Source organism: Sparus aurata, chromosome 17, assembly GCF_900880675.1.
Source record: "Sparus aurata chromosome 17, fSpaAur1.1, whole genome shotgun sequence".
Lineage (NCBI taxonomy): Eukaryota > Metazoa > Chordata > Actinopteri > Spariformes > Sparidae > Sparus > Sparus aurata.
Window position 1 is genome coordinate 37,377,114 of NC_044203.1, and position 14,294 is coordinate 37,391,407.

The 14,294-nt window shown below is 43.5% G+C and overlaps 1 pseudogene; it reads right to left on the reverse strand.

Annotated features, from left to right (window-relative positions):
- LOC115567799 (collagen alpha-6(VI) chain-like) overlaps positions 1–14,294 on the reverse strand; it is a 42,651-nt pseudogene that overhangs the window by 13,225 nt on the left and 15,132 nt on the right.

Consider the following 14,294-nt stretch of genomic DNA (forward strand, 5'->3'; position numbering starts at 1 on the left):
CAAAAATCATGTAACTTCCAGTAATCGTTCCAAAGCTTGTGTGCGTGTTTCCTCATGCATGGATGCATCTCCATGTGAATATGTGTGTGTGTGCTTATCAAATATGATGTTATCATTATTTCTCAATCCCTGTTGATCTCAGACCCCAAAACAGAATAACACATTCATATTTAAAGGTCAATATCGATCACAGGCAGATTTCTCAATACTTCTTGCACTGTAATTCTTCTGTATCTGATTCTATTTCAGCTCTTCTACTTTATTATGCTCTTTAAATCCTATTTTAAAGGAGCACTACGTAGTTCAGGTAATAGTTCAATAAGGTAACAATACAATTTGAGAAATATGTATTTTCTCCATCAGTGGATAAACAAGCTGTTCTCAGAGGACAATAAGGTCCAAAAATACTGTGTGAAGCTAGAGAGGTGGCAGGGTCCGCCACATATAAACACAGTAACACAATATAAATTGTGTTGTCCTTTAGTTTGTTCAGTCAGTGAAGATCTTTTCTCATTAACAATTCTTCAACAAAACTACAGACTGCTCCTTTAATATCTTTTATATTGTCCCTATTCTGCCTTGTGTTTCTGTTCTTAATGCTCTCTTTCATCTCTAATAGAAAGTTCTTTGAATTACTTTAGTAATTTAGTGCTATTAGTGCTTTCTGAGTCAACTTGTCTGACGGGTCTGTTCATCTCAACGATTCACAAACACCAACGTGACGACACGGCGCTCTGAGCGAACGGACTCTGACGACACGGCGCTCTGAGCGAACGGACTCCGACGACACGGCGCTCTGAGCGAACGGACTCTGACGACACGGCGCTCTGAGCGAACGGACTCTGACGACACGGCGCTCTGAGCGAACGGACTCTGACGACACGGCGCTCTGAGCGAACGGACTCTGACGACACGGCGCTCTGTGCGAACAGACTCTGATCCGTCCTGATGCGTCTCGTCTTGTTATCGTTCAGTATGATTTCATGTTCCAGGAGGTTTCACAGGTGATTGGAGAACATGTTTAGATGCATCGCAGCAGCCCAGTTACTTTAAACCTGCATATACATGCTGCAGGTCAGTTATCAGTTTCCTCCCTCACTCATTCCTGAAAAGAACGTACGGCAGCCTGGTTGTGCCAAGACAGCACGAGAGGCAGATAACTGCTGCACACATGGACCGACAGCTGGAGATTATTTTCTGTTCCTCAGATCTCTGTGCATTCATTCATCAGCTACACTGTGAAATGTTTTCCTTGTTCCCTTTCTTTTATTTTCTTTCTTTCCTTCGTTCTTTCCCCACAGAGACACATGGTTTCAATTTCCCTGAACAGTTCCACTGAATTTCTCTGGAAGTCTGTCTATCAGCCAAATCTGCAAATTGTCCTTCCTGAACACCACATCTGATGAACTCTGACTGACTCCACATCTCTCGACATGAACCCTTCTTCATCTCATAATTGTTGTGTCAATCTGTTTGTAAGAAACTTCTGATTGTCTGGCAGAAGGACAAATGTGGGCAGCTGCAGTAAATGAGCCTTAAGTAGTTTAACTGCGTCCTCGCCGAATCAAATCACAGCAGAGTCTCTATGTGGACACGACACTGTTGGTTCTACACAGCACCACACCGGGTCTGAACTGAGTCCACAGGACGACAACAGCAACAGCCACTACAGCCTCAGTCTGTTCACCTGTTCAGCCCAATACAGAGGTGAGGTCTGTAGTCCCAAAACCCGGAAATCTGTTAGCATGTTAGCATGTTAGCAAGTGCAGTGTCCTCGTCCTCATGTGACCGTGATGTCATCTGTTTGTAGCCTAGCATTAGCTTCTCACTGCTATACAGTTAATTTAGCTTCACACATCACAGTGTGGAGTTCATCTGTGGAGATTATCTGGATCAACAGAACCTGGACGGAACCTGGACGGATCAGAACCTTGTGTTTGACACACAGATCCAGTTCAGTAATCCCACAGAGGAACCAGAGAGATGCAAACTGCAGTTAGCTACAGACAGACACACGCCTTACACCACTATACTGTCAGAGGTTCCTGTGTCAGACTACGGTGGCTGAGAAAGCCCAAAACACTGCAGCTGAAGGAAATAAACGCCAAGAGACAGAACCAGGAGAACGTCCTCACCAATCTGACCCGTCAGATTAAGAAACACAAGATTAAATCCTGGAAGATGAACGCGTCAAAAACACAGTCTTCATATCAATCTGATCGATCAGCAGAACCTGGACGGATCAGAACCTTGTGTTTGACACACAGATCCAGTTCATCCATCTATTGGTTCTGATTGGCCTCTGTTTAATCTGTTGATCTTTATTATGCCCTCCAGCACAAAGCAGCGGCTGTAAAGACTTCTACGTCTAATAATCCTGTTTGTATGTGTTTTATGTGATATTTCTAAAGAGCAATATAATTTCTAACGTGTTGGTCAGACGTCCAGCGTCATGTAGTCTGATCACTCACCTGTGGACCTGAAGCGCCCTGGACACCAGGGAGTCCTCGAGCTCCTGCTGTTCCAGGTGCACCCTACAAGACACAAACACACACACACACACACACACACACAGACACACACACACACACACACACACACACCACACACACACACACACACACACACACACACACACACACAGACAGACAGACAGACAGACAGACAGACAGACAGACAGACACACACACACACACACACAGTGTTTTAAAAGAGTATTGCGGTGTGTAATCGATACATAAACCTTTGTCGACAGTTTCCTACCTTCTCTCCAGGAGGACCTCTTCTTCCATCTGAACCCTGAAACCAGAATTCAAAGAATAACAGATTTTTATATTCACATTGACAAAATTAACAAGATGCTGGATTAAAGATACAAAGTCTGACATCAGCCTGGAACCATCATCATCTCTGAGAGTTATTAAAGGAACAGTTCACCCGAGAAGTAAAACCCAGTCATCCTCTCCTCCTCCTGATGATATAAAGTCCTCTCCTCCTCCTGATGATATAAAGTCCTCCTCTCCTCCTCCTGATGATATAAAGTCCTCCTCTCCTCCTGAGGATATAAAGTCCTCCTCTCCTCCTCCTGATGATATAAAGTCCTCTCTCCTCCTCCTGATGATATAAAGTCCTCCTCTCCTCCTCCTGATGAGATAAAGTCCTCCTCTCCTCCTCCTGATGATATAAAAGTCCTCCTCTCCTCCTGAGGATATAAGTCCTCCTCTCCTCCTGAGGATATAGTCCTCCTCTCCTCCTCCTGATGATATAAAGTCCTCCTCTCCTCCTCCGATGATATAAAGTCCTCCTCTCCTCCTCCTGATGATATAAGTCCTCCTCTCCTCCTCCTGATGATATAAAGTCCTCCTCTCCTCCTCCTGATGATATAAAGTCCTCCCTCTCCTCCTCCGCATGATATAAAGTCCTCCTCTCCTCCTCCTGATGATATAAAGTCCTCCTCTCCTCCTCCGATGATATAAAGATCCTCCTCCTCCTCCTCCTGATGATATAAAGTCCTCCTCTCCTCCTCCGATGATATAAAGTTCCTCCCCTCTCCTCCTCCTGATGATATAAAGTCCTCCTCTCCTCCTCCTGATGATATAAAGTCCTCCTCTCCTCCTCCTGATGGATATAAAGTCCTCCTCTCCTCCTCCTGATGATATAAAGTCCTCCTCTCCTCCTCTGATGATATAAAGTCCTCCTCTCCTCCTCCTGATGATATAAAGTCCTCCTCTCCTCCTCCTGATGATATAAAGTCCTCCTCTCCTCCTGATGATATAAAGTCCTCCTCTCCCCTCCTGATGATATAAAGTCCTCCATCTCCTCCTCCTGAGGATATAAGTCCTCCTCTCCTCCTCCTGAGGATATAAAGTCCTCCTCTCCTCCTCCTGATGAATAAAGTCCTCCTCTCCTCCTCCTTGATGATATAAAGTCCTCCTCTCCTCCGCCTGATGATATAAAGGGTCCTCCTCTCCTCCTCCTGATGATATAAAGTCCTCCGCTCCTCCTCCTGATGATATAAAGTCCTCCTCTCCTCCTCCTGATGATATAAAAGTCCTCCTCTCTCCTCCTGATGATATAAAGTCCTCCTCTCCTCTCCTGATGATATAAAGTCCTCCTCTCCTCCTCCTGATGATATAAAGTCCTCCTCTCCTCCTCCTGATGAATAAAGTCCTCCTCTCCTCTCCTGATGATATAAAGTCCCTCCTCTCCTCCTCCTGATGATATAAAGTCCCTCCTCCTCACTCCTGAGATATAAAGTACCTCCCTCCTCCTCCTGATGATATAGAAGTCCTCCTCTCCTCCTCCCCTGATGATATAAAGTCCTACATCTCCTCCTCCTGATGGATATAAAGTCCTCCTCTCCTCCTCCTGATGATATAAAGTCCTCCTCTCCTCCTCCTGATGATATAAAAGTCCCTACTCTCCTCCTCCTGATGATATAAAGGCCTCCTCCTCCTCCTGATTAGTCCTCCTCCTGCCTCCTGATATAAAGTCCTCCTCTCCTCCTCCTGATGATATAAAGTCATCCTCTCCTCCTCCTGATGATATAAAGTCCTCCTCTCCTCCTCCTGATGATAATAAAGTCCTCCTCTCCTCCTCCGATGATATAAAGTCCTCCTCTCCTCCTCCTGATGATATAAAGTCCTCCTCTCCTCCTCCTGAGGATATAAAGTCCTCCTCTCCTCCTCCTGATGATATAAAGTCCTCCTCTCCTCCTGATGATATAAAGTCCTCCTCTCCTCCTCCTGAGGATATAAAGTCCTCCTCTCTTCCTCCTGAGGATATAAAAGTCCTCCTCTCCTCCTCCTGAGGATATCAAGTCCTCCTCTCCTCCTCCTGATGATATAAAGTCCTCCTCTCCTCCTCCTGATGATATAAAGTCCTCCTCTCCTCCTCCTGATGATATAAAGTCCTCCTCTCCTCTGATGATATAAAGTCCTCCTCTCCTCCTGATGATATAAGTCCTCCTCTCCTCCTCCCGATGATATAAAGTCCCTCCTCTCCTCCTCCTGATGATATTAAAGTCCTCCTCTCCTCCTCCTGAGATATAAAGTCCTCCTCTCCTCCTCCTGATGATATAAAGTCCTCCCTCCTCCTCCTGATGATATAAAGTCCTCCTCTCCTCCTCCGATGATATAAAGTCCTCCTCTCCTCCTGATGATATAAGTCCTCCTCTCCTCCTCCTGAGATATAAAGTCCTCCTCCTCCTCCTGAGATATAAAGTCCTCCTCTCCTCCTCCTGATGATATAAAGTCCTCCTCTCCCCTCCTGATGATATAAAGTCCTCCTCTCCTCCTCCTGATGATATAAAGTCCTCCTCTCCTCCTGATGATATAAAGTCCTCCTCTCCTCCTGATGATATAAAGTCCTCCTCTCCTCCTGATGATATAAAGTCCTCCTCTCCTCCTCCTGAGATATAAAGTCCTCCTCTCCTCCTCCTGATGATATAAAGTCCTCCTCTCCTCCTCCTGATGATATAAAGTCCTCTCTCCTCCTCCCGATGATATAAAGTCCTCCTCTCCTCCTCCTGATGATAAAAGTCCTCCTCTCCTCCTCCCGATGATATAAAGTCCTCCTCTCCTCCTCCTGATGATATAAAGTCCTCCTCCCTCCTCCTGATGATAAAGTCCTCCTCTCCTCCTCCTGAGATATAAAGTCCTCCTCTCCTCCTCCTCCTGAGATATAAAGTCCTCCTCTCCTCCTCCTGATGATATAAAGTCCTCCTCTCCTCCTCCTGATGATATAAAGTCCTCCTCTCCTCCTCCTGATATAAAGTCCTCCTCTCCTCCTCCTGAGATATAAAGTCCTCCTCTCCTCCTCTGATGATATAAAGTCCTCTCTCCTCCTCCTGATGATATAAAGTCCTCCTCCCTCCTCCTGATGATATAAAGTCCTCCTCTCTCCTCCTGAGGATATAAAGTCCTCCTCTCCTCCCCCTGAGATATAAAGTCCCCTCTCCTCCTCCTGATGATATAAAGTCCTCCTCTCCTCCTGATGATATAAAGTCCTCCTCTCTCCTCGATGATATTAAGTCCTCTCTCCTCCTCCTGATGATATAAAGTCCTCCTCTTCTCCTCCTGATGATATAAAGTCCTCCTCTCCTCCTCCTGATGATATAAAGTCATCCTCTCCTCCTCCTGATGATATAAAGTCCTCCTCTCCTCCTGATGATATAAAGTCCTCCTCTCCTCCTCCTGATGATATAAAGTCATCCTCTCCTCCTCCTGAGGATATAAAGTCCTCCTCTCCTCCTCCTGATGATATAAAGTCCTCCTTCCTCCTCCTGATGATATAAAGTCCGCCTCTCTCCTCCTGATGATATAAAGTCCTCCTCTCCTCCTCCTGATGATATAAAGTCCTCTTCTCCTCCTCCTGATGATATAAAGTCCTCCTCTCCTCCTCCTGATGATATAAAGTCCTCCTCTCCTCCTCCCGATGATATAAAGTCCTCCTCTCCTCCTCCTGATGATATAAAGTCCTCCTCTCCTCCTCCTGATGATATAAAGTCCTCCTCTCCTCCTGATGATATAAAGTCCTCCTCTCCTCCTCCTGATGATATAAAGTCCTCCTCTCCTCCTCCTGAGGATATAAAGTCCTCCTCTCCTCCTCCTGAGGATATAAAGTCCTCTCTCCTCCTCCTGAGGATATAAAGTCCTCCTCCTTGTGATTGTTAGAACACATCACAACCTGATCTCAGACCAGATTTAAACTGTGCACCCACTTTACGCTTTTGTCTGAGCAGCTACAGAGAAGATCTTAATCTTTAAAAAGGGTGAACTGTTCCTTTAACAGGTCTTTCAGCATTGACCGTTTGAGATGATTAATCAAAGACTGCAAAAGAAGTCGAATGGTCAAATTTGCAATAATGACACAGCACTTTCATCATAATCACTTCAGCTAAACAGAATAATACTTTTAAATCTAAAACTCAAATATTCAAATACATTTCTAATAAGCTGCTTCACAGTAGAAGCCTTGAAATCATCACAGTCAGTGGCTTTATGTGACCAACAGCTGTGATAACACAGTGTAGAAATACTCAATCATGTATATATATATAGTTGATGTTTACAGACATCTACTATAAACTGTTTATGACAAAATGGAAGTGTGAAATCTCACCGGGAATCCATCGATTCCTCTCTCACCTGGCTCACCATCCGGGCCGGAATCGCCCTGTGGATTTAAACATATTTACTTTGACACAATATGATTCAGGACAAATTAAACTCTTTGTTATATTTATTATGTTTTGCATGCTAAAATTCCCTTAAACTGTGTGCAGCCCTGTGGACTCCTGATAAACACAGAAACAGGATTATCAGCGGTGGAAGAAGCGTTCAGATCCTCAAATACTTCAACCGACAAGATCTCAGTCTGTAGTGAATCCTGACGTCAACAGAAACTGAGGCGACACAACAGAACAGACGGAGGTTCACTGATGGAGACGCTCCGGTGTTCTGACAGAGTCCGTCCCCCTGTTGATCTGTATCTCCTCTCAGCACCGACACCTGAGACGCATCAGAACCACCGATCCTTCTACAGAACCTGCGACTGATTAATACAACCGGCTGATTTACTGACTGTTCCCAGCACTCAGATCAGGTTCTAGACACACTGAGGTTCTTTATGTTGGTTCTGGTACTCATGTAACATCAGTTAGAAAGTAAAAGTTCTGATTCTGGTTCAGTTCCCTGTCAGTGTGTCACACGTAGCTCTTCCTAAATCCTTCAACCATGTGTGTGAAGAGTGTGTGAAGTTTCTTACTGGAAAACCTGGGCTCCCAGGCTCTCCTTTAGCTCCTGGGATGTTGTTATTGACACCTGGTTGACCCTGAGGACAAAACACAAAGAAATCAGTCTCACCTGTCGTTTGAGAAGATAAACTCCACAAAGAAGCTTCCAGCTGTGAGCAGCTTCCCACCAGAACACAGAGCTGATATCAGATTTACATTTTCTTACGGATAATACAGCAAATTAGTGATGAAACTCAGAAGGAGCCGAGAGACAAACGTGTGTCTGACTCTCCTGGTCGTGTTTTCAGTTCCTTCTTTTTGTTTGTCTGTTAGCTACTTTTCTCAAGAGGTTACAGAAGGAGCTGAAGGACTTTCCTCTCAGTTCAAGTTGACTGGAGTTATCAGATGTGGGGATTTTATGAGCCTTTTAAAGTTTAATGTTTGAACTGTAAACACTGAGCAAAGAGTGAAGACCTGTGAGAGACTGGACCAGGGAGCCTCTGATGGACCAGAACAGCACCAAATTATATCAACATGTACACATTAATTACTTTATAACGTGTGACAGAAAACAGATATTTCTGTTTTTATTTGACTCTGTAATCATTTATCTTTCATGGCAACTCACACAGATCCAGAACTGTTCTCAGGTCGTGTCCTGGATTTTGTTAAAATAATTATAATTTCTTCTATTAAAGTTATTGGACCTCGCAAAGGTCTACAGTTGTAATCCAAATACTTTTTAAGTTATAAATTTAACATGTTTGACCCTCAGAGTTAAATTTCAGCACTTTAATGATTCTGTGTTTTCTGAATCATTTATTTTTCATTTGACTGAGTTGAAATGTGTCCTGAACAAACAACATGTTTCCATTCCAGTAGTTAAAGCTGAATGTTTACAGTCACTGAATCAATAACAGGAAGTCACTTTTCACCAGAACCAAGAATCTGTCGTATTTAAACATTCGTATCACCCCTAGTTTAAACTTCCTGTCAACACACTCTTGGTTCTTGGTAAAATACTGTGTAGTATTAATGTAAGTAACTAAAGTATTAGTTCTGTTGGACTCACCCGATCTCCTCTTACTCCTGGATATCCTTTCAGTCCCTTCTCTCCCGTGATGCCGGGGATACCCTGAGGACGACAGTTCAACCAATCAGGGGTCAGAGGTCAGAGGTCAACCTCACAAAGCTGAACTGAAATGAAGAACTGCTGCACAAACTAAACACAAATGAAAATTAAAAAATCAGAGAAAAAAATGTGTTGGCTTTTAGTTTTTTACCGGATCTCCTGCGTATCCTTTCACTCCTTTCACTCCATCTTTTCCCTTCAGTCCCTGCGAACACAAACAACAGAGACCCAGTTCAGTTCTGAAGAATCCACCAACAAAACCACATTTATTTTGACTCCATATGTTATTTGTTTCACGACGTCTGACTTTACTAGGTCGCAGTTTACATTAATGCAGACTATATCGGACTTTATCACCATATTGTTATAACATGAGTCGTTATATCTACTTACTGCAGTATTTCTGATAAATGTTTTGTTTATTATTATGTGAGGTTACAGTTTAAGTTATTTTATGTTATATTTGTCGGAGACACTTTTATTAAGAAGTCGGCTGGAGATCAAGTTTTCAACCAACTCATGGAGCTAACAGTAATTAGCTTGCTAGTTTGTCTACTGTTTCTATTCAATGGATGCTTTTAGCATGTGTAGCTATCTAGTTTAAGCTAAGTAGCAAGGTAACATTGTCAATCGGAATACAATAGTGTTAGCATAACTACATTCATTTCTTTATGATGATTTGTTAATATGTTCTAGTTAGAAAAAACCCTGTTCAGGACTGGTGGACAGTGTAACACCATGCGGGTGGTAAATCATCGTTTAGGCTAACGCTAGCCACTCTTTTCACTCTTACTGAACTTGGAGACAGTTGAATTCCAAACCTGAGAAAATGTTATGTTTGTCAGAGAAACCTTTTTTTACTCCAATATAAGGAAGTCGGCCAGACACCGAGCTGTCATCCAACTCGTGGAGCTAACGGTAATTAGCTCGCTATCTGGCTGTCTGGTTGAAAATATTCTCCTCACCTGTCAAACCACGATAATGAATATAAACTAATCTTATCTCAAGTTATTCTTAGTTATTAATTTAAATCTTTGTTTAGTTCCTTATCACATTCAAGCTAATTAAGAATAACACACCATAACTCCTCAACACAGTCTGTTTATCACGTGTACATGACGTCTGTCGTGAGTCGTTTGTTTATCTGTGTGCTTTCTTTAAACTAAGCTTCTGATAAGATGTTATAACGTTGACATTCAGACCTCCTCTCCGTTGACTCCATCCACTCCATCTGCTCCCTTCTGGCCCTGCAGCATTGGAAGAGACACGACCGTCACATATACAGTAACTCCTCCATCAGACATCCTTCAGCGAATGCAGCGTTTCACATTAATGCTTTGCTTAATGGATTTTTTTGTCTTTACATCCCAGAAGTCCTGCTGAACTCACCGCGTCGCCTGAGACTCCTCTTAAGCCCTGCGGACACAAACGACAGGATTTACACACAACAACATCTGACGACATGCTCGTTTATATACTACCATAATGATCTCATGTTAAATGTCAAATGTTTTTCTGTGATACAGATGAAAAGCTAATTGAATAGTGGCCTGCGGACAATAATTCAGGGGAGAAAATGAAACCATGACTGTTTCCAGACAGAAACATCCTTTGCTGCAGCAACTGACTGCTGTAAGTAAGTTAGCTTAGTTAGCCGTGGAGCTACACGAGATGGAAGATTTTCACATGTTACTGTGAACTGAGGATTTATTTTTTAGAGGTGACTGTGGAGACAAACCAGAACTGGTGGCTTTTATTTAGTTTATATCCAGTGACTTCAATGTCAGAATTTAGAGATTAAAGTTGCAATTTTGACAATTTCCTCAGTGTAAAGTCTAAAATTCTGACTGTTTCCACAGAAACAAACCTCAGTCTGAATGAAACTCTACCTTCTGTCCTCTGATCCCAGGACAGCCCTTGGTGCCCGGAGGTCCCTTCGGTCCAGGTGGTCCTCGCTCACCCTGCAACAGACAAACACAGAGAGCACAGTGATGCAGCAGCCGGCACCGGAGTCCAGAGGGTTCAACAGATCCAGATAACACTCGCTCATACTGTGAAGCTCAAACACACATGTGTTGTCTCCAGTGTGTTACAGGACAGGTTTCAGCAGCAGACAAGAACACATCCATAACCATCAAAAACCAAAACATTATGAAAACTACACTCGCACTGAGGCACTGCAGAGTTCTGTGAATTATGTCCCATCGATCCGTCAGATTTCTGTTTCACCACATCTTAATGTTGGTGTGCATCTGCCGCTTTGACACGAGCTGATTTAAAGGATGATTAAATATTAACTCCAAACATTACTCGGAGTGTCTGACATGGTTTTTGCAGAAAGTATTATTATTATATTAGAATCATTAAAATGGCTCTCACTCCTTCTGCCTCATCAAATTAACAACGAGTAACTAGTAACTAGTACTGTAAAGTCCATTCTCAGTGTACTGGAGACAGGTGACGTCCCTCCCCCTCCAGTGGGCGCTTTCAGACGTCGTTTCAAAACATTTGTGCAACCGTCAACGAGGAGAGGCGGATTTTTGCTCCTGTTTGAACTGAGCTATGAATCACACACATGTTCGTTAACTGGTAAGTCAGGAACGGAGCTCACACAGATTGTTGTAAAGTAAAACATCATGTAGTTCTGTGATAATCCGCTCGGTGAACTGCATCGTCTCACTCAACATGGCCGTCATCTTAAATTATGTTTTTTTAGATTGGTAAACATCAAACGAATGTTTGATTCATGACGAGATCAGAACATTATTCGTCTCTCGCCGTCACTACAAAACATTTTTGGTCTGTAATAAACTCCCACGTTGGTCCAACGGAAGGCTCGTGAATCTGCTTTCTAATGGCTTGTGAACTATTTGTGATGTCACAAATCATGCTTGTAGGCTCCGCCTCTTAAAATCTGATGTGAGAAAATTGACACTTTGAGCAACGAATGTGAAAAACAGCCTTTCTAGAAACAAAGTGTGCACAGACATCATTCTACACAGTGAAGCTTCAACATTCAACTGGAGGAACGAGAAGAGAACCACAGTTCAGACAGGAGGGCGACTTTAAACACTGTGTGGAAGAAACACTTACCGAGCCTCCCTCCTCTCCCGGGTAGCCCGGCAGACCGTTCTTTCCAGGATCACCCTGTTCATAAAACACACAAGATAAGCAGCAGAAGCATTAACAGAAACTCACAAAACTGACAAATTTATAAATCCGCTAATTTTATATCCTTCTACCGCCTGGAACTGCATGTGAACAATTGGTATCCCCCCGAAGAGAATGCAGACATATGAGATTAACCTTGTAATGCATGGAAATGGACTTGAAGTGAAGTATATCCTCCTAGAAGTATGTGTGTCACACAATCCTTCTTATTGCTTTAGTCAAGTTTTCCCAAACGTTTATGTATCAAGTCTAAAGGTGTGTATATCTCGTCACCTTCGTCCCCGGGTCGCCCGGATCGCCAGGACTGCCTTCAGGTCCGACACATTTGCACCAGACGTTACAGCACACCCTGTCAGCCACTATGTTCTGCAGAGGAGAAAACAATAGACAGAAAACAGTGAGAATTTCCTGATTTCAAAAAGCAAACAGTAACAGAGAGCAGGTCACTCCAACAGCTTCAGAGTTGCATGACCGTCTTTGACCCATTTTGTACGAATGCGCCTTCAGGTCGGGCGCCCTGATTCTTGTTGGGGTTGAGGGTGAAGTGTCGGAGCTACGCGACGCTGCAAACTGAGATCATTCAGAGGGAAACCAAGGGTCATGAGCACTCTTTTTATTTAATGTATTATGGTCCTTTTCTTTATAACAGGCATAAAACTATTGCTGCTAGTTTGCAGACGTCTCAGTGGCTAACAAGATAGCTAGCTAACATTACATTGTTCTTGCTCACTTGTGCATGACAGTCCCGCAGTTAGACATATTTCAATGTTCCATCCTCCTCTTTACTAACATGTGATGCCCGAAATGTGACAAATGTTAAATAGCTGCACTTACTGCTCCACTAACTTCAGTGCAGACTGGCAGGGCAGGAGCAGGGGGAGCTAATGTTAGCCTATAAAACACTGCTAGTGGCTGGATAACGAAGCAGTGCTCATTTTGTACTTGATGACTTGATTGTTGGCGTGACGAATGAACAGCGAGCGTTCATACTCCTCATCTCCCTTCAAATAATACCAGGGTCGCCACGTTAACGCAAGAGAAATCACCACAGCTGAAGACGCCATATTGGAAATATTTGTCTGTGTCTGTTCACATTAATGCTGTTGGTGACAGCTGATGACATATGAGGGTTTTGAAGCGTTGTCCAATTTCAAAGGGAAAGATTTCCACCACTACCCCTCCGAGAGGCAACGGGGCACTTGATTATGAGAGGTTGGGGTAAAAACTGGAAATGGTATTGAGCCCAATAGTCCTCAGGAGAGACTGTCTGGAAGTGTTGGCTGTTTTCATGTAAACTATGAAACATGAAACACTTACAATCTGTTGGTAGATGGCGCTGTGAACACTACGCATGCCGATGCTGAACGGAGTCTGGTAGCCGAATCCTCGGCCGAACTCCACCTCCTTTAGCTGGGAAGCATCACGCGCTCCCTCCAGAGCCACGGTCAGCAGAGCGCTGATTCCTGCAGACAATCAACAAAACACAGCAAAGGTTTTCTGTCTGAGACGGCTTCCTGTGTTCAACATGGTGCGATAAGGCTACAAGTAGTTAGTGGCTCAATGGAAAGAGGACGATAGATGAAGAGATGAAGATGATGAAGACAGGCTGTTTTTCCACCGTAGATCACACTGACACTCCTCTATCCGCAGATTCTACATAAAGAAACTAAAGGACATAATACTCAGTTAATGTGTTGTTTATTATCCAAAACTGTGATGAAGAACTGTACAGCTGCCAAAAAAAGGTAACAATTTAAACATGCTTTAAAGGTGTAATTTGGACATCATCAGCGTGTAAAGAGATCTTCTCATGTTACTGTGAACTGAGGATTGATTTGGACTGAACCAGAGGAGACTGTGGAGACAACCCAGAACTGTTCTGATGACTGTGACTCAGTTTGAGTCCAGTCTGAATGAAGTGAGTCTGACGATGAGTTAACGAGCAGATGAAACTGGTCTGAGTTCAGTCAGAGACAGTGGTGAGTTCAGACGGTGGACGGTTGGATTTTTCTGTTTATAATGAAAATAGGAGTCAAAGTATTTCCTTTCTTCACATTTATGAGTTTCTGTTGTTGACTTATTAGACTCAGTAGTGAACTGAAGCTGCAGGCTGTCAGACTGTCACCTCTGAGAGACAGAGGCTGTGAGGAGGCTAGCTGTTAGCATGCTAACCTCAGTAGGTCTCTGACATCATCACTGTGATTTCTTCATGTTATGTTCAATATGTTGGTGTATCTCACACATCTCCCCTCCACT